The 25,337-nt window shown below is 41.1% G+C and overlaps 1 long non-coding RNA gene across 1 annotated transcript in view; it reads right to left on the reverse strand.

Moving 5' to 3' along the window:
- Positions 1–2,327: 2,327 nt before the first annotated feature.
- Positions 2,328–25,337, reverse strand: part of LOC125135938 (uncharacterized) — a 111,957-nt gene continuing 88,947 nt past the window's right edge. The window contains exons 3-4 of the long non-coding RNA XR_007137081.1: positions 4,235–4,291; positions 2,328–2,793 (exon numbers count right to left, since the gene is read on the reverse strand). This is a non-coding gene — a long non-coding RNA (uncharacterized LOC125135938). The remainder of the gene's footprint in view (positions 2,794–4,234; positions 4,292–25,337) is intronic.

A 25,337-nucleotide genomic window follows, 5' to 3' on the forward strand; every position in this document is an offset into this window, starting at 1 on the left:
GAGTTTGAGAGCTCAAGCTGGTGAGGGGAAATACACTTAAAGGAAGAGTGGTAAGGGTTTAGAAAAAAAATATGAAAAGCCATGGAATTCTACCGACACTCAACAGGATGGGATTCCATCGAAACCACACATCGTGGCTGCCATTGCTTAGAGTCAAAGGAAGGCTTTGCTTAGATCTCTGCTTTCTACATTGGCATTGGGAAAGAGTATGGTTTCTTTCTTTTTGCAGTGTTTTCTGGCTACAGGAAAACAACATTCTTCAACATTTTACATTCAGAGGGATTTTAGGCTGAAAGAACTTTCAGAGTTACTCTTTTGCAAAGAGCCCGTGTCCTTGCAGTTTCATTGATTAGTATTTTTGATATTGTAAGTTAAACCCATATTTGATGAGAATCCCGAGGGATAAAAACACGACTATACAGTGATTACTGCAATGGACCAAGTTTCCAGGTTATGTGCTTGAGGACATGGGCAAAGGAGGTACAAGTTCTCTTGGCAGATAGTTTTTTTTTTTTCAGTGAATTGTATTATATTTATAGTTGTACAACCATCATCTTAACCTAATTCTAGAACACTTCCATCTCAAACCCCCAGTCCGCCCCTCTCTCCCTACCACCTCGCCCCTTTGTAACCATAAGTTTTTCAAAGTCTGTGAGTCTGTTTCTGTTCTGCAAATAAGTTCATTTGATCCTTTTGTTAAATTCCACATGTAAATGATACCTTTTGATGTTTATCTCTCACTATCTGACTAACTTCACTTAGTAGGATAATTTCTAGGTCCATCCATGTTGTCGCAAGTAACATTATTTCATTCTTTTTTATGGCTGAGTAATAATCCATTTTATGTATGTACCATATCTTCTTTTTTATTATTAAATGAATTTATTACATTTACAGTTGTACAATGATCGTCACAATCCAGTTTTATAGGATTTCCATCCCACACCCCCAGTGTATCCTCCCACCCTGAAAACTGTCTCCTTTGGAAACCATAAGTTTTTCAAAGTCTGTGAGTCAGTATCTGTTCTGCAAAGAAGTTCATTGTGTCCTTTTTTCAGATTCCACATTCAGTGAAAGCATTTGATGCTGGTGTCTCATTGTCTGACTGACTTCACTTAGTATGATAATTTCTAGGTCCATCCATGTTGCTAAAAATGCTGGTATTTCGTTCCTTTTAATGGCTGAGTAATATTCCATTGTGTATATATACCACAATGTCCTCTGTTGATGGACATTTAGGTTGTTTCCATGTCTTGGCTATTGCAAATAGTGCTGCAGTGAACACTGGGTTACATGTGTCTTTTCAAGTCATGGTTTTCTCTGGATATATGCCCAGTAGTGGGATTGTTGGATCATATGGTAATTCTATTTTTAGTTTTTTGAGTAATGTCCATACAGTTTTCCATAATGGTTGTCAATCTCCATACAGTTTTCCATAGTGGTTTCGCCAATTTCCCACCAACAGTGTAAGAGGGTTCCCTATTCTCCACACCCTCTCCAGTATTTATTGTTTGTAGACCTTTTGATGATGGCCATTCTGGCTCGTGTAATGTGGTACCTCATAGTAGTGATTTGCATGTCTCTAATAATAAGTGATGCTGAGCATCTTTTCATGTGTTTTTTGGCCATCTGTATGGCTTCCATAGAGAAATGTCTGTCTAAATCTTCTTGGCAGATATTTTTATTTGTGAAATGGGACAATACTTGCAGCTGATTTTCAGTGGTGGGGATTGATGTGGTCTGGTATTGAGTAATCATACACGGTGCTGGGTTTGATAACCTGTGAGGAGAAATTTGAGGACTTACGTGCTGCAAGAAGCAAGGTACTATTATCACTTGTAATTTTTTAAATTAAGGAATTATGCATATGTACCCCTTACCGCAGATGGCACAAGAAGCCTCTCAAATGCATTAACTTCATGCTTTCTGGGATGGTAAAATTATGATCCACTTTATGCAGTTCTGAAAAAAGTCAAGTTTGAGTTAGATTTCATATGTGACACAAAACTTGGGATGACCTTCATTTTCAATATAGTCAATATAATGCCAATTTACAACTGAAATGAAGAATTACAATTCTACTGAAGGAGTTCCTGCCGTGGTGCAGTGAAAATGAATCCGACTAGGGACCATGAGGTTGTGGGTTCGATCCCTGGTCTCGCTCAGTGGGTTGAGGATCCGGCATTGCTGTGAGTTCTGGTGTGGGTTGCAGACACGGCTCGGAACTGGTGTTGCTGTGGCTGTGGCTGGCCGCAATAGCTCTGACTGGACTCCTAGCCTGGGAACCTCTATGTGCCGCAGGTGCGGCCCTAAAAGGACAAAGGACCAAAAAAAAAAGAAGGAAAAATTCTACTGAAGATGAATCTTCTTACAAGGTGCATTTCATTTCCAAGCTAATGCTGTCTTTGCTACATCGCAGTTTAGAGTTTAATTATTTTGCTTTTTTGTTTTCATTTAACATTGTGCCAAAAGCATATCTGATGTCACACTTTCTTAGGGGGAGGTATAACATTCTTTCAAGTACCCCAGCCGTGTTTTTGAACATTTAAAAGAACATCGTGTGAAATGTCAGTGTTCAGGGTGAAGATCAAGGGTGCTGGAAGATTCATAACTGTGGTATCTGGACCCTGTTGGAAACACAGGCTCTTGCTTGCCCTTCTCAGTCCTGGTTGGGGTTTTGCAGAGTCAGCAGGAGGAGGCTATGGCCACACCCATCTTCATTTTAAGGAAATCGGAGAGTGGTTTAGTAGATTTCAGTTGAGAGGGAAACAGTTCTTAAGAGAAATATGTAGACTGTAAGAGAAGGAAATGGAAACTTGTTTGCTGGGGAATCTCAGAAAAAAGAAAGGAGGAAAAAAAAATCTTATCTGCCTAGCTTGGTTAAATATGCTTTTGTATTAGATGAGTGTGTAAGGGTGTAAAACACTTGCCTTAGCTTTAGTGGGGCGAGGGGGGTAGCAAGAAAGATAATTCAATATAAAACTCTCAGAAGCCAAAGTTGAGTAATATTAGCACCCAGGTTATTCTAGGATGTGGATTTCATGATAGCGGGAGTTGGGAACCCTCTCTTCCTTCTCGGTGTCCCCTTCATTGCCTGGGAGGGCGCCGGCCCCGACATCCTCTTCCAGGAAGGAAACAGCTGGCTGTTCCTTCATCCGCGTTTTTTGGGGGCTCTCCAGTTTCCTCCCAGGAAATCACTCCACTCCAACCAAGGGTATAAAATGTTCCTTGTCCATGGATTCACCTCCCCCGTAGACGTACTCTGTACCTAGTGAAGTACCAGCCTCGTCTTACAGTTCATACGTTACGTTTGGATTCAGGCACAACCTCTACCAGAGCTTTTGCAGCTAAGAGCTGCAGTGCCGGTCACGTGCCTTGCAGAGCCCCCACCTCTGCGCCTATCACCCAGCAGCGAGATCCCTTTTCTCTGCAGAAGCACATGCCTTCCCCCACGCTGGCAGTCACTTGTTTTAGCATTGGCTAATCACCAACACTGCCTTGTTAAGTGAGATTCAGAGCTGCTGATTGCATTTATTGCATAAATTACTTCATTATTAAAATCAGGTCATTTGAGCCCCCAAACCATTAACATGAAGGTTATTAACATAACTTCATAAGCTAATAAATCAAGCACAGGAAAAGAATTAAAGGGTTCTTAGTGATAAGTGTTTCTTCAGAGATTAAGGAACACAATTTTCTTATGCATATATTAACATTTTATGAGTAGGTTCCTACAAAAGTAGTTTTTTGTGGTTTTTTCTTCCTCTCTGCCTACATGACTCATACTCCTTCTCCTTCATACTCAGCCTTTGAAACTCATTTTCAAAATTAAGCGGTTTTTTTCCCTTTTCAAATAACTATAAAGCAATTTTCAACTGAACCCATTAGCCTCCTGTGATATACACTACCTGTAAAATCCTTATCTTTTCACACTTCTCAGACTGCAAAAGCTTTGGGGTTGGGGAGGGGGGCAGCAAGGTAGAGTTGGAAGGAAACATACCTTGGATTGGTCTTAGATAATGCAATTTTCATTCTAGGTGCATTTCAAATATATTCCTAGTCTTAAGAGGTTCTGGTGAAGTTCTAATTATCTCTCTAATTACAACACATACTGAGGTTAAGTGTTCTTATCAAATGGTGCATTAAAAATGGGTTTTATTCCCAGGCTGGATCTAATAGTCTGAGATACTGGCCTGAACACACAGAAATTGGTTCCCTCATTCATTTCACTTACCAGATTGTGAAAGATTCGGAGGGTCAGAGCCATCATTATCCAGTGCAATGATGTTGCCTAGAAACGAAGATAAGTTCCAATGTAAATTAGGCTATAACAACTCTATCCTTTGTGCAATTCATGTAATGTTTTTAGCAAATAGCAACTGATGGATCATAATTGAAACACGTGGAATGCTGTTAGCAAGCATTATGTGTGGTTTTACAGGTGAATTTGAGAAATGGGTGGGACCAATGGTTCTTTCTAAGAACAAGCGCAGTGATCACACCACACCTTTTTCCTCTATAATCACCAGTGACTATGAATATTCCCCTAAATAAAGCACTGATTTCCCTGCACCGCCTCTTGTCTGCTTGCTTAAAACCTTTCAATAGCATCTCATTTCTCTTAGACTAAAAAAATATTTCTCAGCATGGCCCACAAGCCTCATGTGGTCTCTAGCCTGCCTTCATTGGTTCAGCCTCATCTCCCAGCTCGCTTTGCTATTCTGCCTGCTCGTTTTAAAGTTCTCCATAAGTGCTTTTCCCCTTCCCATCACAGGGCTTTTGCAGAGGCTTCCCTATCTGATTATAATGTTCTCTGCTCTCCGAACCCATTAACTTCTATTTATTCTTCAGATCTCAGCTCAAGAGCCACTTCCTCCACCAAGCCTTCCTTGACCTCCACGATTCCAAGTCTTTCCTAGCTATGATAGTACCATGAATATCTCATTTAAATGTTTGACACAATTACCATTTTAAATTTCATAGTGTTTTTTCCTATTTTAAACATGTTTACATAAGAAAATCAAAATGAAATAAAAAGATATACACTAAGCTATCTAGCTTTGAATTCTGTTCCCATTTATTCCAAAACCTCTCCTTTTACAAACTTTTTTTTTGTCTTTTTGCCTTTTCTAAGGCTGCTCCTGTGGCATATGGAGGTTCCCAGGCTTGGGGTCTAATCAGAGCTGTAGCTGCCGGCCTACTCCAGAGCCACAGCAACGCGGGATCCAAGCTGTGTCTGTGACCTACACCACAGCTCAAGGCAATGCCGGATCCTTAACCCACTGAGCGAGGCCAGGGATCAAACTCACAACCTCATAGTTCCTAGTTGGATTCATTAACCACTGAGCCATGACAGGAACTCCTACAAACATTTTTTATTAGATTCTTATTTATCTTTCTAGTATTTCTTTTTTTTTTCAAGGATGAATACAGGTATACATCTTGATTTTTCTCTTTTTAACACAAATGATAACATATGTTATACATGTTCTACACCATGCCTTTTCCTCCCTAACAAGATACTCTGGAGCTTGTTCTATAACAAGACATAATGAATCTCTCTCCTTTTTACAACTGCATGAAATTCCACCGTGTAACTCTTCCATTGTTTCTGAAACCAGTTCCTTATGCTGGTGTTTGAGTTATTCTCGGTCTTTTACTAGGATAAACTACGCTGCAGTAATAATCACATGTGCCTCTCTCTCTCTGTCTGTTATTTTATGCCAGTGCAGGTTGTATGTGGAGCAAATACCCATGAATAAGATGGCTGGGTCAAAGGATAAATGCATCAGTCATTTTGTTAGAAACCACCTTATTTCTCTTCCAGTGGGTTGTACCATTTCTCACCTTTATCAGCAAATCACGAGTGTCCATTTCTCCACTGCTTTACGGGTGGTGTTGCCCAACTTTTGATTTAGGTGGTAGGAAATGGTACTCAGGGCAGCGTTAATGCTTATTTTTCTCATTTTGAGTAAGGTTGAGTATCTTTCCATGTGCTTAAGGACCATTTGTAGTTTTTGTGTGTACAAACTGTCCACATGTCCTGTCCATTTTCTCCTGGGTGCTTTATCTTTCCCTTCTTGTTATCTTGGTGCCTTTTCTTATTGATATTAATCATTTACCTGTGATATGTGTTGCAGATATTTCCTCCAGTTTGTCATTTCTCTTATGACTTTGCATAGGGTGCTCTTGAATGGTTAATATCTATTTCTTCTGCTAAGACACTAATATCAGGGAGGGCAGGTCCCATGTCTCTGTCCTGTCCCCAAATCTGTGTCTTCTAGTGTAAAAAATATGAGCCTTATTATAGGGCCCCTTCACCTCTGAAAGTCTATGATTCTATTTCCTGTTCTTTCCTTTTGGTTTATTAAGTTTCCAATGCCTTCCTCTCCCTCTGCCTCTCTACACTTGGGGTTAAAGGTCACACACACTATTGGGAAATGTGGAAACATGGTGTCACCTGAGAAGCACCTAACAAGGCTCCCTCTCCCATATATCCTACCTGATTTTCATGTGAAATGTCACCAGTAGTGAGAGATTCTGTCTTCTTCTTCTTCTTTTTCTTTCTCTTTTTCTTTTTATGACCACACCTGTCGCATGTGGAAGTTCCCAGGCTAGGGGTCAAATTGGAGTTACAGCTGTTGGCCTATGCCTCAGCCACAGCAACATGGGATCTGAGCTGCATCTGCAACCTACACCATAGCTCATGGTAATGTCAGATCCTTAACCCACTGAGCAAGGCCAGGGGTTGAACCCATGTCCTCATGGATACTAGTCGGGTTCATTACTGCTGAGCCACAGCAGGAACTCCCAGATTCTGTCTTCTCAAATCCCACTAACCGTACATTCTGGTCTCTGTTACTTCTTATCTGGACATGAGCTAGTCTCCAAGTTTCTTTGCCTAGACCTTTTTTGTTGTTGTTGTTGCTGTTTTCTTTTCTGTTTTCTTCACAGTCTATGTGCTGCTCCAGATGACATTTCTATATTGGATATTCTATAGCCTTGATCCGAGTATTCTCTCATCTAACTTACTGTATCGCCCACTTCTTTTATTATTAAATTTCCAAGTGCCTTCATGTTAAAGCATCTAGCTGCATGTTCAGCTGCAAGTCTCACGAGGCCATCCCTGGTCCCTTCCATCATGTAGGCTACTCACTGTCATGCATCTCCATCCTCTTCTCAGGCCAGTCCTTCCACCTCACACATTCTCCTCCTACCCAGGTCTAATTCCACCTACGAAGTATTACCCATTTATCACCATCCTCCTCTCAAGCTGTGGATTAAACTGCTTCCCCAATGCCCTCAAAACAGCTTGAATAAGAGATCATTCTGCATGTTTTTCTTGGAAGGAAAGTGCATGGCTCTCTACCAGAGTATAACCTCTTCGAGGGAAGAAATGTATTCTTTTTCACCCTTGTAGGGTCTGTAAGAAATAGACCCTAAGAAGTAGTCTCTAAGGCATTTATTGATTGGAGTTGAAGTAACACTCAATCTTGGGAATTTTAATTTAATTTGCACAATACTCCTGGGATGGTGGCGAATTAAGTCTTAGATAAGAGTTCATTAGTTTAGCAGACCTGTTTTTTCCTCTTAAATTATGGTTCAGTAAAATATAAGCATGCGTGTGTGTTGTGTACATGTGTGCACACACGTGTACACACCATTGCATGCTCGTGGGAAGGGAATAGTGTTGAAAGGGAGGGGAAATATATGCAGGTCAGAATAGAAGGGCCCTGAAGAGGATGTCCTTCCTTCACGGTTTTGCTGAAGAGTAATTCTGCTCGTTCCTGAAACAGCCTGCCTCACCATCCTGCTGAATTCTACCTTTCCCATCTCTTTGATTTTGGATAAAATATATCTGTGGAAATTTCTCTAATTAACCCATAACCACCACACCTCTTACATCACTCTGATGGGTTAACACATTCTGCATGGATGTGTTAAGACATGACCGAAATAATCTAATATATCTTGAGGTTATCATTTATCCTTCTCATCACCTCTTTGTCCTTCCTGAGATATATTTCCTAACTTAATCTTGTGTCCTTCCTGAGATAGTACTTCCTGATTTAATCTTGTAGTCTTTCCAGAGAAACAGAACAAGACCATGTGAGAGGGAAAGAATTCTTCAGGACACTCGATTTGGGTCAGACCCTAGTGCTCTTCCCCCACAACCCTCTCATTCCATTGTGCCCCTGGCTGCAAAATGGAATCAAAACTACATTGTTCCAGCCTCCCTTGCAGCTTGTAGTGTTCATGTGACTAATTTCTGGTCAATGAGATAAAAGTAGAAGTGCCAAATATACTTCCGGAACTGCTCTTTAAAGTACGAATGTGCTCCCTTTTGAGCCCTTTCTCCTGGCAGAGAGTGGTGTCAAAATAACAGATGAAGCTTCAGGGACCATCTTAGGTTATGAGGTGGGATCTCTGTGCTCAAACTGGCAGTATAGCCAGATAGCACCTGTGTCTCTGATGACTTTCTGCCTATGCACGTCTAGGTAGCTGCCCCTGGGCTTCTTTTACATGGAAGAGAAGTAAGATATTTGTCCTTTGCAGATCTTCATTAATTAGGGTTCCATTATCCATGGCCAAACCTAATCCTAACTGAATACAGTTGTAAGAAAAATCAAGACCTGGAGAATTACCAACAGCCCTCAAACAAAATCCAAATTGATGCTCTCTCTGGATAATAAGAGTTTTAGGAATCTTCCAAAGGGAGAGGAAGAAGATCACTGTTGCATGCTAAAGGATGTGTTCCCTTCTCCCTGGTGAGAGCAGAGAATGTGTCCATGATGCAGTTCAAAGATTCCGGAAGGGCAGGAAGTACCAGAAAACTGAGTTTCTCAAGTGGAAACCACAAGGGGTTAAGGAAGCTGGAATGTCATGAATGCTGGCATTTTAGGCTTTCAGAAGCTGGGTTCAAAACCTATGAGATGCAGACTTCCATGGCATGGTGTCTTCATTCCTCAACCGTGGAACTAACTTTTGTTTATGCTAACTAACATATTAAAATCACTTTGTAGCGATAATAGCTCTCCTTATTTGAGCTATTCTCAGGAATTTGAAAGAAGAGAGCTTGGAAGAAGGCTAGCCTGACTCCACAAAACAAACCACCCGAGAAGATTTCTTGTCGCGAATGCAGTGACATGGAACATTACATATAGCAGAAAAGCGGAGCTCCAGAAAGGAAAGTGGCTCTCCCTAAACCACCCAGATCGTTAGTTACTCTGAGTTAAGCTCTCAACTCTCCTCCCGCCAGGCTCCTAGATCAGTTCTCCCTCCTCAGGACTATTTTATCTGCAAATTTAATCCACTCTCCATCAGGAAAACTGGTTGTGCCCCGGGAAACTGGGCTGAAGCAGAGTGGAATATTCAGTTTAGCCATGAGGCCATGGGTATTCAAACACTGTGCTTCTCCACAAAAGAGAATTTTAGCTTTCTAAATGTCAGCAAAAAAAAAAAAAAAAAAGTTCTTTTAGGTTGTATCTTTCTGACTAGAAGAAATGAATCTTGCAGGAGATAATAGGTGATAAAACACTGTGTGTGCAGAGAGGCGCAGCACAAAGCAACATTTTCACATCTTCCCCGTGAAGTTAGAAATCTCCAGGTCCCAAGAGTTGACAGGTGGGCCAGTCACAGTTACAAAGTTGTGCTTGAGATAATGAAATGAAAAAATAAATACAACAAATGTTTTCTTTGGTACTAGATGACAGTTTCCCAATGCACAGAGCTCTTTAAACAATAATGTTATTTTAAAAAAGAAAAACCAATATGTCATTTCTTGCTACTAAATTAGCATATTCCTTAGTCATTCCAACTAACACTTGTAGGTGTATGAAGGTGCTAGATTTGAGTTGGGTGTGACAAATCCTCTTGTGATGGGAGATGTCCCTGTTCACAGGCTCTCTGCCCCATCACTTCAGAAAAGGGGTCTATCTTAGAATCTCAGGTTTTTCAACATTGAAAGAAACCTCTTCATTCAATATGCGAGTAATCCGATCGCTTCATTGATAAATAAGAAAAATTAAAAGAAAGACTGTGCCCGAGGTCACAAAGCTAGTTGAAATGTTAATACGTGTCTCTTCAATTCTTTTTATATCTTTGCAGAACAGATTAAAAAGAAATATTTTTTCTTCCCCTTCTGTTTTTCACCCACCCTCATTCCAGATGAGGTCTCTCTCATGTTTGAAATCATAAATATGAGACAACAAAGTACTACAATCTGAGATTTATCATATGATTTTTTTTTTAATCTGAAGGAACAAAATGTGTCATGACCATTCATTTTTTTTTCTCACCTTTGTCATCATCTTTTTATGCATGGGTTGAACTGGCTCTTTTCTGCACTGAGGTGTGTGTGTGTGCAGATGTCATATGTTAACAGCTAATTAGTAGCATTTCCAAACAGAAGTAGGTCTTGCTATCGTGGTGTTGGATACAGCTGCTGCTCTTAGGTGTTAGCAAAGAAAGCCCCACACAATGGAGACTTTAGCCCAGGACCAGCCTTTACTGGGAGACTGCCAAGTAGCTGTGTTGGTCGTTAGTTGGTCTGAGCAAACTTCTAGATGCCCGAAAGTCCCTGGAAACCGAATGCTAGCTCTCAACACCTCTTACAGATATTGACATGGAACAAAGAGCAGGCACTCAAAAGGGGCAGCAAATACCTGTGAAAAGAGCCACAGTGACAAGAGAAGGGGACTGAGATTGTCACTAGCACTCTACCTCTAACCACCCCATTCACCTGCATTGTCAAGATAGCATTTGCTGGAGTTCCCATTGTGGAGCAGTGGAAACAAATCTGAATAGGAACCATGAGGCTGTGGGTTTGATCCCTGGCCTCACTCAGTGGGTTAAGGATCTGGCATTGCCATGAGCTGTGGTGTAGGTCACAAATGCGGCTCAGATCCCATGTTGCTGTGGCTGTGGCATAGGCCGGCAGCAACAGCTCTGATTGGATCCCAAGCCTGGGAACCTCCATATGCGGCGGGGCACCCCTATAAAGACAAAAGACAAAAAAAAAGATAGCATTTGGCCAAGCTTACCATCCTCACACAGAAGTTATCAGGAAAAGGTAATACAATGAAATTGTATGCTTTCGGGGAAGCAGGAGAGAGAATGCCATATTCAAATAACATAACCAAGAAGTAAAAAAATTCGCATCTTCTATACATAATTCATGTGATTTACTACTGACAGGAACAGTAGTACCTAAAATATCAAAGTTCTAGTTGATGCAGTCCAGGAAATTCAATATTTTGCCTTCAATGAAATTGATTAGGGTGTAGTGGTTTTTACTTTTCATTTCAGACATTTAGAATGAAAAGGAGCTAGTTTTTCCAGCTTTGACTTAAAAAACAACAACAACAAATGAAGTCATCAACAAATGAAGCAACAATTCAGTACATATGGGCCTGTGCTCAGAGATACTGGAATTAAAGCTTGGACCGGCATGTCTTATAGTACATTTTAGATATCTTATAATTCATACAAATGCCCTATTGAGCACCTATTCTGGACCAGGCAAAGAAGCCTATTTTGGCATACTATTTTGAGATGGCCACTTAGTAATTGCCACCTACTTCCTTTTTTTCCTTCACAGGGAATACAAAAATTTCTGAACTCTTTCTTGTCACTGGTGTTAAGTGAAAATAAGTAGAAGCAAATTGTCACACAGAACACAAAGAATATAATTGATTTCACAATTACTTAGTACTCCCAAAAAGCAAACCATAGAGACTTCTAGCTTAACACAGCAGATAAAAACAACCCCCAAATATCCCAAATATGACTATACCTCCAATCTTACTCAAAGTCCCACTATGATGATGGTAAGAGAATGAAAAAGCACATGTCGGCAAGGACAATGGAGACAAAGGCCAATAGCATTATTTTGAAAGTCAGGGAGCAGGTGGATGAGCAATTACTGACTTACTAGACAGGAGAAAGCTGAATGGCAAGAGCCTATAAGAAGCAAAGCCACAAATCGGGTTTGATGGAGCCACAGGGTCTGGAGAATCTCAGCAACAGAGGCACCAGCTGCCTCCCAAGGGGTGTGGGCAGGACTGACACCAAGAGGAGTGATTAGAAAATCTGTTTAAGGAGGAGTTCCTGTCATGGCTCAGTGGTTATGAACCCGACTACTACCTATGAGGATGCTGTTTTGATCCCTGGCCTCATTCAGTGGGTTAAGGATCCAACAGTGCCATGAGCTGTGGTGTTGGTCACAGACATAGCTTGGATTCTGTGTTGCATGGCTGTGGCGGAGGCCGGCAGCTACAGTTCCGATTTGACCCCTAGCCTGGGAACTTCAATATGCCATGTGCGTGCCCCTAAAAAGAAAAAAAAATATCTGTTTAAGAAATAGTTTGACCTCAATTCCCTATGGTGTCCTGCACTGCTTGCCACTATCTGTTCCTACCCAGTACATGTCTGGAGGTTTCTTCCCATAAAAAGATGAGTGAGAACGTTCTAGACTAGGGAGCCCTGGACACAGCTGAGGGCACTCATCACATATGGAAACCAAGGAGGTTAGGGGGGTGTCTTCAAACCAAAGAGGGGCACCATCTTCCTCTTGCTCCTGGAAGGCTGGCTGCCCAGCTGCACAGACACTGGTAGAAGGAAGGAGCCTTCCTCTTTGGGTAAACTAATCAGCCCAAGCGAAAGTAGCACAGATCCTATGGTAACTGTGGCAAGCAGGGTGAAGTTCAAAAGAAGAGGTGGGACTGTTCCAGAATGTCTCTTGCTCAGAAGAAGGATCGGGTAGCTCAGAAGAAGGCAAGCTTCCTCAGAGCTCAGGAGTTGACCAGTGAGAGAGAGACCAAACCACAATCCTCTACGAAGATTTTTCAGATAAAGACAATAACCTTATCAACCCTGCAGCTCCAATATCACCACCACCAACAAAAATAACAACAGCAAACACTTTCATAAAAGTGAAACAAATGAAAACGGTTTTTAAAATAAGAGAAAAAGAAGATTTAAAAAATTAGAGTATCTGTAAGGGATATCACACAGGAGTCCCAGGAGAAGGTAGAAATGTTATCGACTTGCATCAAAATGCCTACGACTTGAATGGAAAAAGACCCCCATGGAGACACACCATTGACTTTTTTTTTTTTCCCCCAAAAGTCCAAGTAACAGAGATGATTTTAAAATATTTGAGCAATCCTGCTGTATAGCACTGGGAACTATGTCTAGTCATTTATGATGGCGCATGATAATGTACGAAAATAGAATGTGTACATGTATGTGTAACTGGGTCATCATGCTGTACAGTAGACAAAAATTTTATCGGGGAAATAACTATTTAAATAAATAAATAAATAAAACATTCTAGAGAAGAAAAACCCGATTGTGGACAAAGGATCAGACATCAGAATGATCCTGGAGGTCTTACAAAATATTTTCGGAAGGAGAAATACAGTGCCTTGACAATTCTGAAGAGAATAATGTTCACCTTGGAATTTCCATCCATGCTGTTAAACAAGTCTGCAAATTGGGTAGCGTTTCAGACATTCAAAATCTCAAAAAGTGGCTGCCCATGCACCACTTTTCAGGAATCTGCTGGTGAATACCCTTTAAGATGAGGAGACAACTCAGAAAGAAGATGCTAGTGGCTAAGAAGCAGGGCATTCTGCAGAAGAAATTAGCCAAGAGAGCCTCATGTGATTACCATGCAACAGGCCCAAAGAAGACCCAGTCTGGATTGGCAGAGAAGGATGGGATCTCTAGAGAGATGACCCCAAGGGAGTTGGGAAAGAGCTCATCATTCACCTGTTGTATCTGGTTCTTAGCCAGTGAACACTTACTGCAAAGTTTGGAGCCAAATTAGTGGTAAGTACATAGAAAAACCTGCGCAAGCAGCGCAACACAAGGCAATTGCTCTGAGGATCAGAGGAAAAATCCTTCTATAATAAAGAACTTATAACCCCAGTTCACTATGAGGTCCAGTTATAAATATAAGTCCATCATTATAGTAGAGTCAATACAAAATGTTCAGGTAACTCCGATTGGTGATATAGGATATGATATGTTTACGTAAAGAGAATGGTGGTGAGGAAGAGTACACAGCTGTGCATATACTGCTTGTGTGTGGTTGACTGCAGAAATGGCCACAGTTCTCCTCTCCCTGTAGTCTTCACAAAGCGACTCTACAGCATCTCCTGTGAAGAGGTGGAGTCTATTTCCTCCCATGTTCACATCCAGCTGGCCTTGTGAGTAAACATGGTGTGAGTACCAGAAAGCCAGTTCAGATCCTAGGTCTTAAGAAGCTTCCCGTGCTTCCACTCGGACCCTTGGAACCCTGCCCATCCTCTGTGTGAACAAGCCCAGTCCCACCTGCTACAGGATGGAGGAACACATGGAGTGTGGAAGAGCCCCCTGCAGCTGAGGCCACTTGGGCCAGCCAGCCCCTGCCACCCCAGTGACTAACCACATCTGAGCATGTACTCCGCCAAGATCAGGGTTGCCCAGCCCAGTCCAGTTCAAATTACTTATCCACAGAACTGTGGATACACAAATGGGTGGTTTCAGCCAGTATGTTTGGGGATGTCTTCTTACACAGCAAAAACTAACCGATACTGTGTGTAGGTGTGCGCGTCCGTGTCTGCAGGAGGATGTTAATGCAGTAAAGCTAAATTTTGTGTTTTTGTGTTCTATACTGGGGGAATCAATTTATCTAGCTAAATCTGAAAAAGCAAGCAGCAGGAGCGAAGCTGGTCATTTGCAAACATGAAGACAAAGACAATGAACAGATTTTAAAATGGATATTCAAGGAGTGTAAATCAGAAGGGGTAGAAGCTTTCATTACAGGCTTTGTAGAGTCATTTGATTTTTTAAAATTATGCACACATTTCATTCTGATAATACTACAAGTTAAGTGGAAATGCAAAAGAAAAAGAACTAAACTTCCAAGTTGCTGGTAGTCAGCTGGTATAGAGCTTCTGCCATCACCAGCAGTAGTCATGTGTTCAACACATGCCCCAGTGGCTGGAGGAATTTCCTACTAAGACTTTAAGCCGCAACCAGCCCAGTTTTCTCTTTTGATTAGTATCCAGTCTTCGGGCATGCATACTTGTGGTTAGTACACAGTGGGAGGATTGAAAAGAGGCACATGGAAAAGTTCGATGCTGAGCCTCAGACACTGCAGGTGTTCTTCAAGTTGGTCGTCTTCCTAACAGAGTCAAATAAGGACCATAAACATCAAAACATCATGGAAAACCGGCTGCAACCAAAATCAGGGCATGGAAAAATTGGTCCTTAAGAATCATTCTGTGGTAGCGCTGTTGAATTGGCATGGGTGGAAAGTGGAGCAAATTGCCTTATTCAACACAGTGAAGAGGCTCTAGGAAAACAAAGCACACACAATAATGGCAGTAACAATGGCTCTTGTCAAATAATCACTCTCCTAATACTGTGCTCTTTGTGCTTAATACTGTACCTAATACTGCACCTAATACTATGCTCTCTGTGCTTAATACTATACCTCATACTGTACTATAATGTATATATAATACATATTCTCTGTGCTTAATACTATACCTCATACTGTACCTAATACTATGCTCTCTGTGCTTTAAATGTATTTTTCTCTTTGTAATTATTATTTTTGTCTCTAGTGTTATTATTATTTTCATTGAAGGATAGTTCATTTACAATTGTGTTAGTTTCTGGTGTATAACAAAGTGATTCAGTTACACATACATATATATCAAACTTCTTCCTATTTCCCCATTATGGTTTATTACAGAATAATGAATATAGCTCCCTGTGCTATATAGTAGGACCTTGTTTCTCCATACTATATATAATAGCTTGCATCTGCCAGTCCCAAACCCCCCATCCAACCCTCCCTCCCCTACCCCCCTGTAATTATTATTTTTAAGTGTTTATTAAATTCTCTTTCCTTTGTTATGTTGGGAGAAAGTAAATGGTGTTTTGAAAAGGCATAGAAGGTAAAAAATAAGACACTAGATAGTGATGTTTATTAGTCATAGGTGCCGTCATAATGAAAGACCCCAAATCTCTGTGACTTACACCGTTACAAGCTTCATCTTCAAAGTTAGGTATTCAGAAGGGCTCTGGTTATTTAATTTGCTCGAAGATCCAGGCTGGTCCAGGCTGCATGATCACTGCCTCTCAAAGCTGACCAGAAGTGACAGTCATCACTTCTGCTCATTTTTTTTTTTTTTTTAGTCATTTTCACCTGGCCATGTCTAAATTCCAAAGGGTGGGAAACTGCAATTCTACCCAAGTGCCCAGGAGAACTGGAATATTTGTGACATATTCCAACGCAATCTGCCTTTCTCCCTGCTGTCCCACGTGGCCCTACATCACCTAGAATAAAAATGGGTTATGCGTATTTTTGTCCAAAGTACAGGGACTTTTCCTAGATGTGTTTTACTCCAGAAAATGATTGTGCTGTAGTGACAAATGATGAATCTGGCTAAGGGGAAGGGCCTGGGAGGTTATATGAGGTATGAAAGTTATGTAAAGTAATGTGGTTTCCTTTTTTTCTTCCTGCGGTTGCATGATGCAGCACAGTATTTGCAGACCAATCCTGGTCTTCCTCAAGTGGTTTCTATAACAAGATAATTTTCTTTCACCCGATGATCACGAACCAATTTGTTTTTGCTTGCAAGTAGAGTCTTATTTTTGTCTAAATTTTGAAGACTGTGAATAGAAGGGCACGCCATTTTCTGCCTGTTTATGACACAGCCCGAGAGGGCCTGGATATAAAAATGCTAATGCATGAGCCAGAACACCTTATTTAAATCTCAAAGCAACACGGGTGCTTTGAGCAGGAGAGGTTACAGTGAGCAGGGCCTGCGGATCAGGAGGCTCCACGTACAGTTTTCAGATGATACACGGGAGTCGGGAGGAAGGAGAGGAGTAAGGTCTTCCATCTCTTACTTTCCTGCTGTTATTGGTGAAGAACATCTGTGATTAGCCCTGGGCTTCTCTCTTGTATCAGTACGGAAATAGAGACATAAGGATTTCAAATATTTAGTCAAAATCCCAAGCCTTTGATCCTACAGCTTCAAATATGTCATGCATCACATCCAAGTATGGTTACACCTCCTTGCTAAAAACCAAGCCACTAGAAAGCTGAAATAATCAGAACTCTTTACTGGCTGAGAGAAAGAAAAACAAACAAACAAACGAAAAAACACATGGCAAATACTCCAGTGGAAATCAGGCACACCTTCAGAAGAAAAGCAATGTCCACAATGTTATGGGGTTAGGACAGATTTTGACCACTTTCTTCACCTCTCTGCAACACATGGCAGACAGAAAGACAGAAACTTGGCTGAGGTGAACCATTTCCCACACTTTGCTCATTTTTGAAACACTAAAATCTTTATTATGAAAGGTTCCAACTAATCAGAAGGATAAGCAGGAAGTTCTTTAACATGGGACCCAAGGAGATCTGTTGTGAGCAGGTCTGTGTCTACTCATACCTATAAAGGCATGCCTGAAACTCTAAACCATCTACTCAGGTTTCTAAGGGACCAGTTCTTCCTCACGAACATGCTGGTGACATGCAACAACCAGGAGTCCTGAAGGAGTGATCTGAGCTGGTCTGCTCTTTTGTCCCATGCCACATGCATGGGATGCTTCTGGCCTCAGGCCCTTTATATTGCAAATGGCCATTATTGGTTATAGATTACTGTAGGTTATTGGTTTAGATCATTAGGTCATATATAGTCTATTATATAATTATAGATTTTATAATAATTGTTTACATAAAGCTCTTTGTCTACCTTATGAATTGATTTCTCTACATCAGAGTTTCTCAACCTTGGCACTGTTGACATTCGGGGTGAGTAATTCTTTGTCATGGGGAGAAGGCTGCCCCATAAATTGAAAAATGTTTAACAGCTTCCCAGGGCCTCTGCTTACAAGATGTCAATGGCATTTACTCCCTCCAGTTGTGACAAACAAAAAAAGTCTCCAGATATTACCAAATATCCCTTGGGGGCCCATATGAGAACCATGGGGCTAGACTGCTGCTGTTCATCAGAAATATAAGGTAAGATATATGTGTGAGTTTCAGAAGTAAGTTTAAGTTTTCTGATAGCTACATTAAAGAAAAGTAAAAAAGAAACTTGCAAAATCAATTGTAATATTTTTAATTTAACCTAGTAGTATTCAAAATACCATCATTTCACATGTGACAATATAAGAAGTTATTTATGAGGTATTTGACATAGATTTTTTTCCCTAACTCTTCAAAATCTGGTGTATATTTTACACTTACAGCACATCTCTATTTGGATGAGCCTTCTTTCAAGGGCTCAGTAGCTCCATACGGCTAGTGGCTGTCTTGTTGGACGGCTCAGGCCTAGGTGGCTGTTAAGGACTTTGTGTTTGTCCCTCCAAAATCTATGCATTGAAACCAAACCTCCAATGGATGCTATTAGGAGGTGCGTTTGGAGGTAATAACTATGTTTAGATAAGGTCCTGAGGATGGAGCTCCCCACCTCCCACCTGCCCCCACAAACCGCCCTGACGGGTTAGTGTCATTATAGGACGAGACCAGCACTGGCTCTTTCTCAGCCAGGTGAGGGTACAACAGGAAGTCTGCTATTTGCAAACCAGGAAGAGGGCCCCACCAGACACCAGTTTTGCTAAAGCCTTAATCTTGGTCTCCAGCCTCCGGACTGTAAGAAATAAATGTTTAAGCCACCCGATCTATGGCATTCCGTGATAGCAGCCTGAGCAGACTAAGTCAGTGGTTTTGCTTTTTTCCACTAACTCCTGCACAATGCTGTCCATTTGGCTTGTTGACAGTTTGAACGCCATGATTCTCTGACTCTGCAGCTAGAACGTAAGTTGTAGAAAGGCAGAGGCCATAACTTACCATGCTCACAGCTGTAAATCCATTACCTTGCACAGGGCAGGGACATAAATTCAGCGCATGTTGAAGGAATGTGAGGGCACGTATGCACTCTCTGTCACCTGTGGCCTCTTGCTTGCTGTGGTGATAGGAGGAGCAGATCGAACAGACATTTCTGCTTAGTCACTTCATGCTAGTTTTGTGTGGGTACATTTGCCCCTAAAGAATTGCCCAATCAAAACTAATTGCTCTGATTTAACAAAATAAAATTGTATTCAGGGAGAGGGCAAAATGGGTAAAGGGAATCAGTTATATGATGACGGATGGAAACCAAATTGTGGGCGGTGAGCATGCTTTAGTATATACAGAAATAGAAATACAATGTTGTATGCGTTGAAACTTACATAATGCTATAAACTAAGGTTACTTCAAGGAAAGATCAATTTAAAAATTATATTCAGAATACATTCATTGTTAAATACATTCTGTGAAACAGTAAACATGCTTATTATCATTTTATCACAATGTTGAATTAATTCAAATTCTCTCCCAAGCATTCTTGAGGAATACTAAATTGGTAATTTTGTTTCACTGTGTTAGGGTGTTGGATGACTCCTAGTAGTCTCATACTGGTTAACAGAACTGCGGGCAACAAAGAGGGTAAAATAAATCCTCTTTGATGGCCATTCTTCCCTATAAAGAGTCTTTTTTTTTTTTTTTCATTTAATATTACATTTAAAGAATTATAACAGGTCACAGACTAAACCTTGAGTATGAGCTAGTGATGTTGGGTCTGTTGCTTCCTTGATACAAATCATTTCCTCCTCTTTGTATGTTTTTTCCTTTGTGCTGCTTCCTTTCTGAATCTTCTTGCCCAACAACTAACTCCAGAAATGCTGGTAAAAGGATGAGTAAGACACCCCCAAACCAAACAATTTCCCTTTAGGTCTTTCATTCCAAAACAGAGATGTTTTGAAATTTTCTAATATCATCTCCCTTCAAATCTTTAAGATCATCAATAAACAAGGGCTGTTAAAAAAGCTAAGGGGACATAACATATAGCAAATGGAAATGACAAAGAAAAAAAAAAAAAAGATTGTGAGAATCAGGACATTTCCAAACAGGAAATAAAAAACAATGTGGAAGTGTGTCAGGCTGCTGATTTGTAAACACACGTTATTTTTCTTGAAAAAGAAACCATAAAGGATTCCAGCTCCAGGGATTATATTTCATTAGATCTGGTGTGAGTCTGGATTGTGGCATGTTTTTAAGCTTCATGGATGATTCTGATGATCAATCATATTTAGGAACCAGTGGTTTAATTTCCTGTATGAATTACAAGGAGGGTATGTGATAGATAAAATCCTAAGATCCTTTGCTTTTCTCCTGTGAGCCCTTCTCTGGGCTAAAATCTTGTTCAGTGGTGGGTAACACCCTGGACATAAATGGGGGTTAATGAGAAGTACTTTGAGCTAAAAGTGAAGACGGCCGGATTTGACTTTGTTACTGGCCATGTCTTTAAACAAGCATTTACTCCTACCATCAGCTCTTCTACCTGCAAAATGGATTTTGTAAGCAATGACTCTTACTTTATGTTTGTTAAAAATGTGGTTTGAAATGTATTTAGGCTACGGAAGCTACTCTAATTGAAACTGTTATGATTATTCATTGGTATATAAAACAAAAAATCAGACTTCCGTCTCAGTATTTCCTCCCAGACATTGCCTTGCTACTTTATTCACTAGTGGAAGGTCCCTTTTATCGTTCCCTTGAGAAATCGCACGAAGACGCAATCCAATAGAGAAATAGACAAACACAGTAGGACCACAGATACATAGCAGAGATAGGCACAAATGCACATGGTTTCTCTGACCGCAAGTAAAATTGTAAATTAACACAAAATTAAATCCATAAAATTATCTTACTGTTTGACAGTATATTTTCAAATATGTGTTTTTTCCTTATTTGGGTAATATTTCATATTTAATGCATAAAAATTTAAAGCATTTATTCTTTTGTTAATATTTTCTACATGATAGGGCTAATTTCCATGAGACATAAAAGAAAACTGTGGTTAATAACTAAGTATGAAAACATGGCTAGTTAGAATTAATCTGCATATGTAAACTTAATTAATGCTTATTTTATTCAAATGGAGAAATCTGCATAAAATTTGGAGGGTATCTCTTTGATGGCATGTTTTCATTTTGTTAAAGCTCTGATACTTTATGAATATGGCAATGGCTCCAAACAGTTACTATGCTGAGATAACAGGGTGTTATAATGATTTATTTTCATGGGTAGCCAATATTATATACTCTGTCAAGTGTGTTGAGGATCTATCTTCAAGAGAAAAGAAAAAACACATACTTACCTATCTATGTGAAATCTTGATGGTCTAGAAAGACGGAAGGTGGCATCACCCAGCATTGGGCTGTTTTGCCAAGAGGATACTCCTCTGATTGGTTTATCACTCACAAGAAGAGGCTCACACGCACACGTGGAAGCCATCTCCGATGGAAGCCAGCACCATATGCCTCTTGTAAAATACCACCCTCTGAGGCAGTGGAGAAAAGCTCTTTATTCCCTTCCCCACCCAATTTCCTGCAACTTCTGTGAAGTCACAGAATCTGGGGAAAGAGTGACGCTTCCTGGCCTAGATTTATCACCATCTGGGAACCAGAATGAAATGCCTGGTGCTGCCACCACTGCTTTCATCTGCCTGCCACATTCTTGGAAATTCATCACCCATAGGGTGATTCTAAGCCAATGCAAGTCACCCACATCCATTGGGAGGAGAAAGAAAGAATGGGAAGTGAGTTCTGCCTGAAACCCCCTCCAGGATGCTTCTATTTGCTGCCACATCCGGTATAAAAATGCCTTAGGCTGACTTCCAAGGCTACTGGTAATTTGGCCCCGCCCTGCCAGTTTCTCTCCCTCGGCCAAACTGGTCTCCCAGATCCCTGAACAGACTCCTCTCTGCCTCTCTTGAAATTGTTGCTCTTCCCTGTTATCCTTTCAGGGGGCAGCCCAAGTTTCAAATCTCATAGAAGACTTCCGGATTCCTCCTGCTCACACTACAGTTTCTTCCCTTCTGACCTTACTGTTCTGTCTGTAACAAGCAATTTAGAGCCTAATTACGTGCTAGGATGTATCCTTCTTTGTGTCATGTGTTAACTTTAGTTCCCCAATTAAATTGTAATCTCCTTAGGATAACTTGGTGACTAATGTCTGTTTGCTAAACCCTCACTTTTCCTTTCTTCCAGCAACCATCAGAATCCATACTAGGAGTTCAATACTTGATAGCATCTTAAATTTGGGACTTTTAAATACAGATAAGAGATGGGCAAATAAGCGCTGCTTTATTAGAGATACCACTTCCAAAACCCTTTGCCCCTTCCTCCTTTCCTTCCCTCCCACCCTCCTCTGGTCTTTTATTTTTCCTCCCTCTCTCCCTCCCTCCCTTCCTCTGTTTCTTGCTTCCACATGTATGCTGAGTGGAAATCACTCCACCTTTGACTTGTATTAATATATTCATTCAACTGAGATTCTTGAGCACCTACAGGGTGGTAGACCTTGCTAGGCTCTGGAGATGTGAAGGTGACTGTGACCTGGCTCAATCTCTTGGGAAAGATAAAGCGCTGAACACAGTGCAAAGTGAAAAGAATTATGCTGGAAGAAGGTTTAAAATTGCTGAGAGAGTGCCTGCCCTCTCCTGAGGGTCATAGCTTTGCAGTCCTGTAAGGTCAAAGCAGATCTTTACTGTGGCTTAAAGAACATGGATTCAGTTGTGAAGAGCCCTACAGAGTTTTAGCAGGGAAGTGGCTAAAATCATAAAGGAGGTTTGCAAATTATGTACCAGTTGGGTCCTAGCAGTCCATTGCTAAGAATTTTCTGTAGAACTTTGGAACATCTTTTTCCAATTCAAACACAGTTTTGCATGGCGATTACGTCCTTGGGCTAGCACAGAGAAGCCCGTTATATCCGCTATGTACTTAAAGTTTAGCACAGTATAATATGAATGCACTAGAATCTACCCATATGTAAATGATTTTTTTTTTTTTCAGAAAACCATAGAGCCCCAACTTTGTACACTGGGGCCATGGCACTTTGTCCCCTTCCTCTGCTTCTCTGTGCTCCCTCCAACCCTACCATCACCCAGGAAAAAAGAGGCACCATCTTTTCCTACCCTTCCTCCTCACCATTTAAAAGACATTGGACTACGTGGTCACCCAGCCTCTCTCATGGCAGCCTGGAGCCAAAGTTTCAAAGAGGAGCCAGGAGACCATGGGAGAAGATTGAGAGCTCTGTGAACCATAGCCACATTTTTCATTGAAAAAAAAAAAATTGGGGATAAGTAGTATGATAACAGATTTTTGCACTGTGTTCTTGATAGGAGAGGCAATCTGGGAGAGTTAGTTTTTTCACCAACTTCTGCACATTCTAAGACATTTTATCCCTTCCTGGGTTGTGGTAAGGATCAGAGATAATGTATGGTAAAGAACCTACTTTTAGTAATGTCAATTACGAGTAAAGTGTAAGCTTAACATTACTGAGGGCTTACTATTACGATAGATACGACTAGATTTTAACAGAGGTAGATACTGTTTTAAGCGTGGTTCATCATATTATCAGTTAATTCTCACATGAGCCCAATGTACTACGATGATGGCTGATTTATAAATGAGACACTGAAATTTAGAAGGTTAAGGATGGTCACTCAGTCAATACATAGCAAGGCTGAGATTCAAAACTGGGCACTCCGGCTTTTGCTACTATTGTCTGTAGGGCCCGGAGAACAGACATCTAAAGTAGAACTGTCTTAGGAAATTCAGGACATGTGCTCTTAGTAGTTTCCAGTGGGTGGGCTAAGCGAAGGGGACAGAGGATCACATGTGAACATCTAAGAGGGGCAAAGAGGGGAGTAGGAGAAGGACTGCATAGCTATCACCATCTGTCATAAATTCCAGTCCTCGAGCCCTCGCTCACCCATGGCCATGAGCTCACACACACACTCTGGGGCCCATCTGAGCTCCCAGGCAATGCTCTTTCTCTTCCACCCCACCAGTCTGCTATCAAACTTCCACTTTTCACTTGGTGGCTTTTAGAAACCAGGGTTCTTTTTCCCCTAGATCCCAGAGTTTTCTGGTTTTGCCGTCTTTACAGCCAATACACAGCAGTTTGGGGCTTCTGCCTTACTCATCCTCACCTTCATCTTCAATTTCAACCAGGAACAGAAGTCGATTCATTAGGTCATAAAAGCTAACAGCAGGTTATTCCCAAACACACTTGTTTAATACTTTACTGTTGTCCCTTGGTGTACACAGGGGATTGATTCTGGGACCCATGCAGACACTCAAAGTCTGAGGATGCTCAAGTCTCTTATACAAAAGGTTGCAGTGTTTGCATATAACCTTCGCACATCTTCCCTTATGCTTTAAATCATCTCTAGATTAGTTGCAGTACCAAATACAATGTAAATGCTATGTAAATAGTTGTAAATCCAACATTAATGATTTTTAGCACATGGCCAAATTTCAAGTTTTGCTTTTTTGGAATGTTCTGGAATTTTTTTATTTTGAATATTTTCAATTCAAGCATGGTGGAACCTTAGGATGCAGAACCCACGGATGAGCAGCGGCAATGGTACTCTTTTGTTTTAGTGAAACCCCAGCTTCAAGATAGCACAGGAGACTGGTTTCCAGAATAGAGGAAAAGAAGCTTCTCTACTTCTGGAGAGTGGAGCTGTGGGAGGGCGTTAGGTAAAGCCAGGGAGGCTGTTTGCAGATGTGGTAGAAGAGGAAGGAGTGTCTGGCTTCTCTCCAGCTCCTCCCTTTGCCCTTTACCTTTATCTATTCTGATATCAGAGATGCTGCCTTTGCCCAGACGGCCTGGGAAGGTAACTGGTCCTCCCTAACAGCAGCAGCCATCAAGTGCTGAGAACAAGGGGAAGGCGTGGCTCCTCTAGACCTGCTTATGTGCACAGAACACATATTCACTGGCTCAGTGAATTGCACTTGCCTGCCTTTTTTTTTTTTTTTTTTTTGTCTTTTTAGGGTTGTACCCATGGCATTTGGAAGTCCAGTTGGAGCTAGGGTAGGGGTTCCAGGCTAGGGGTCCAATTGGAACTACAGCCGCCAGCCTATGTCACAGTCATAGCAACACTGGATCTAAGCCGCGTCTGCGACCTAAACCACAGCTCACAGATACACTTGTCCTTAACCCACTGAGCGGGGCCAGGGATTGAACCCACATCCTCGTGGAAACTCGTCAGGTTCATTATCGCTGTGCCACAATGGGAACCCACAGCATTTTTAAATACAAAATTCGAATGCCCCATTTAACTTTTAAAAAATTAGACACACAATGCAGAATTGCTGTCAAAAGATCAGGACGACTGTTCATCTAGACAGAACTTTTTCTCATCTCTTTTTTTCCATTTGAAATAATGGAGTCTGCGGTCCCCTCAGCTGCCCACTCCTCATTCGTGGTTTTCTGC

The sequence above is a fragment of the Phacochoerus africanus genome, chromosome 9 (genome assembly GCF_016906955.1).
Source record: "Phacochoerus africanus isolate WHEZ1 chromosome 9, ROS_Pafr_v1, whole genome shotgun sequence".
Lineage (NCBI taxonomy): Eukaryota > Metazoa > Chordata > Mammalia > Artiodactyla > Suidae > Phacochoerus > Phacochoerus africanus.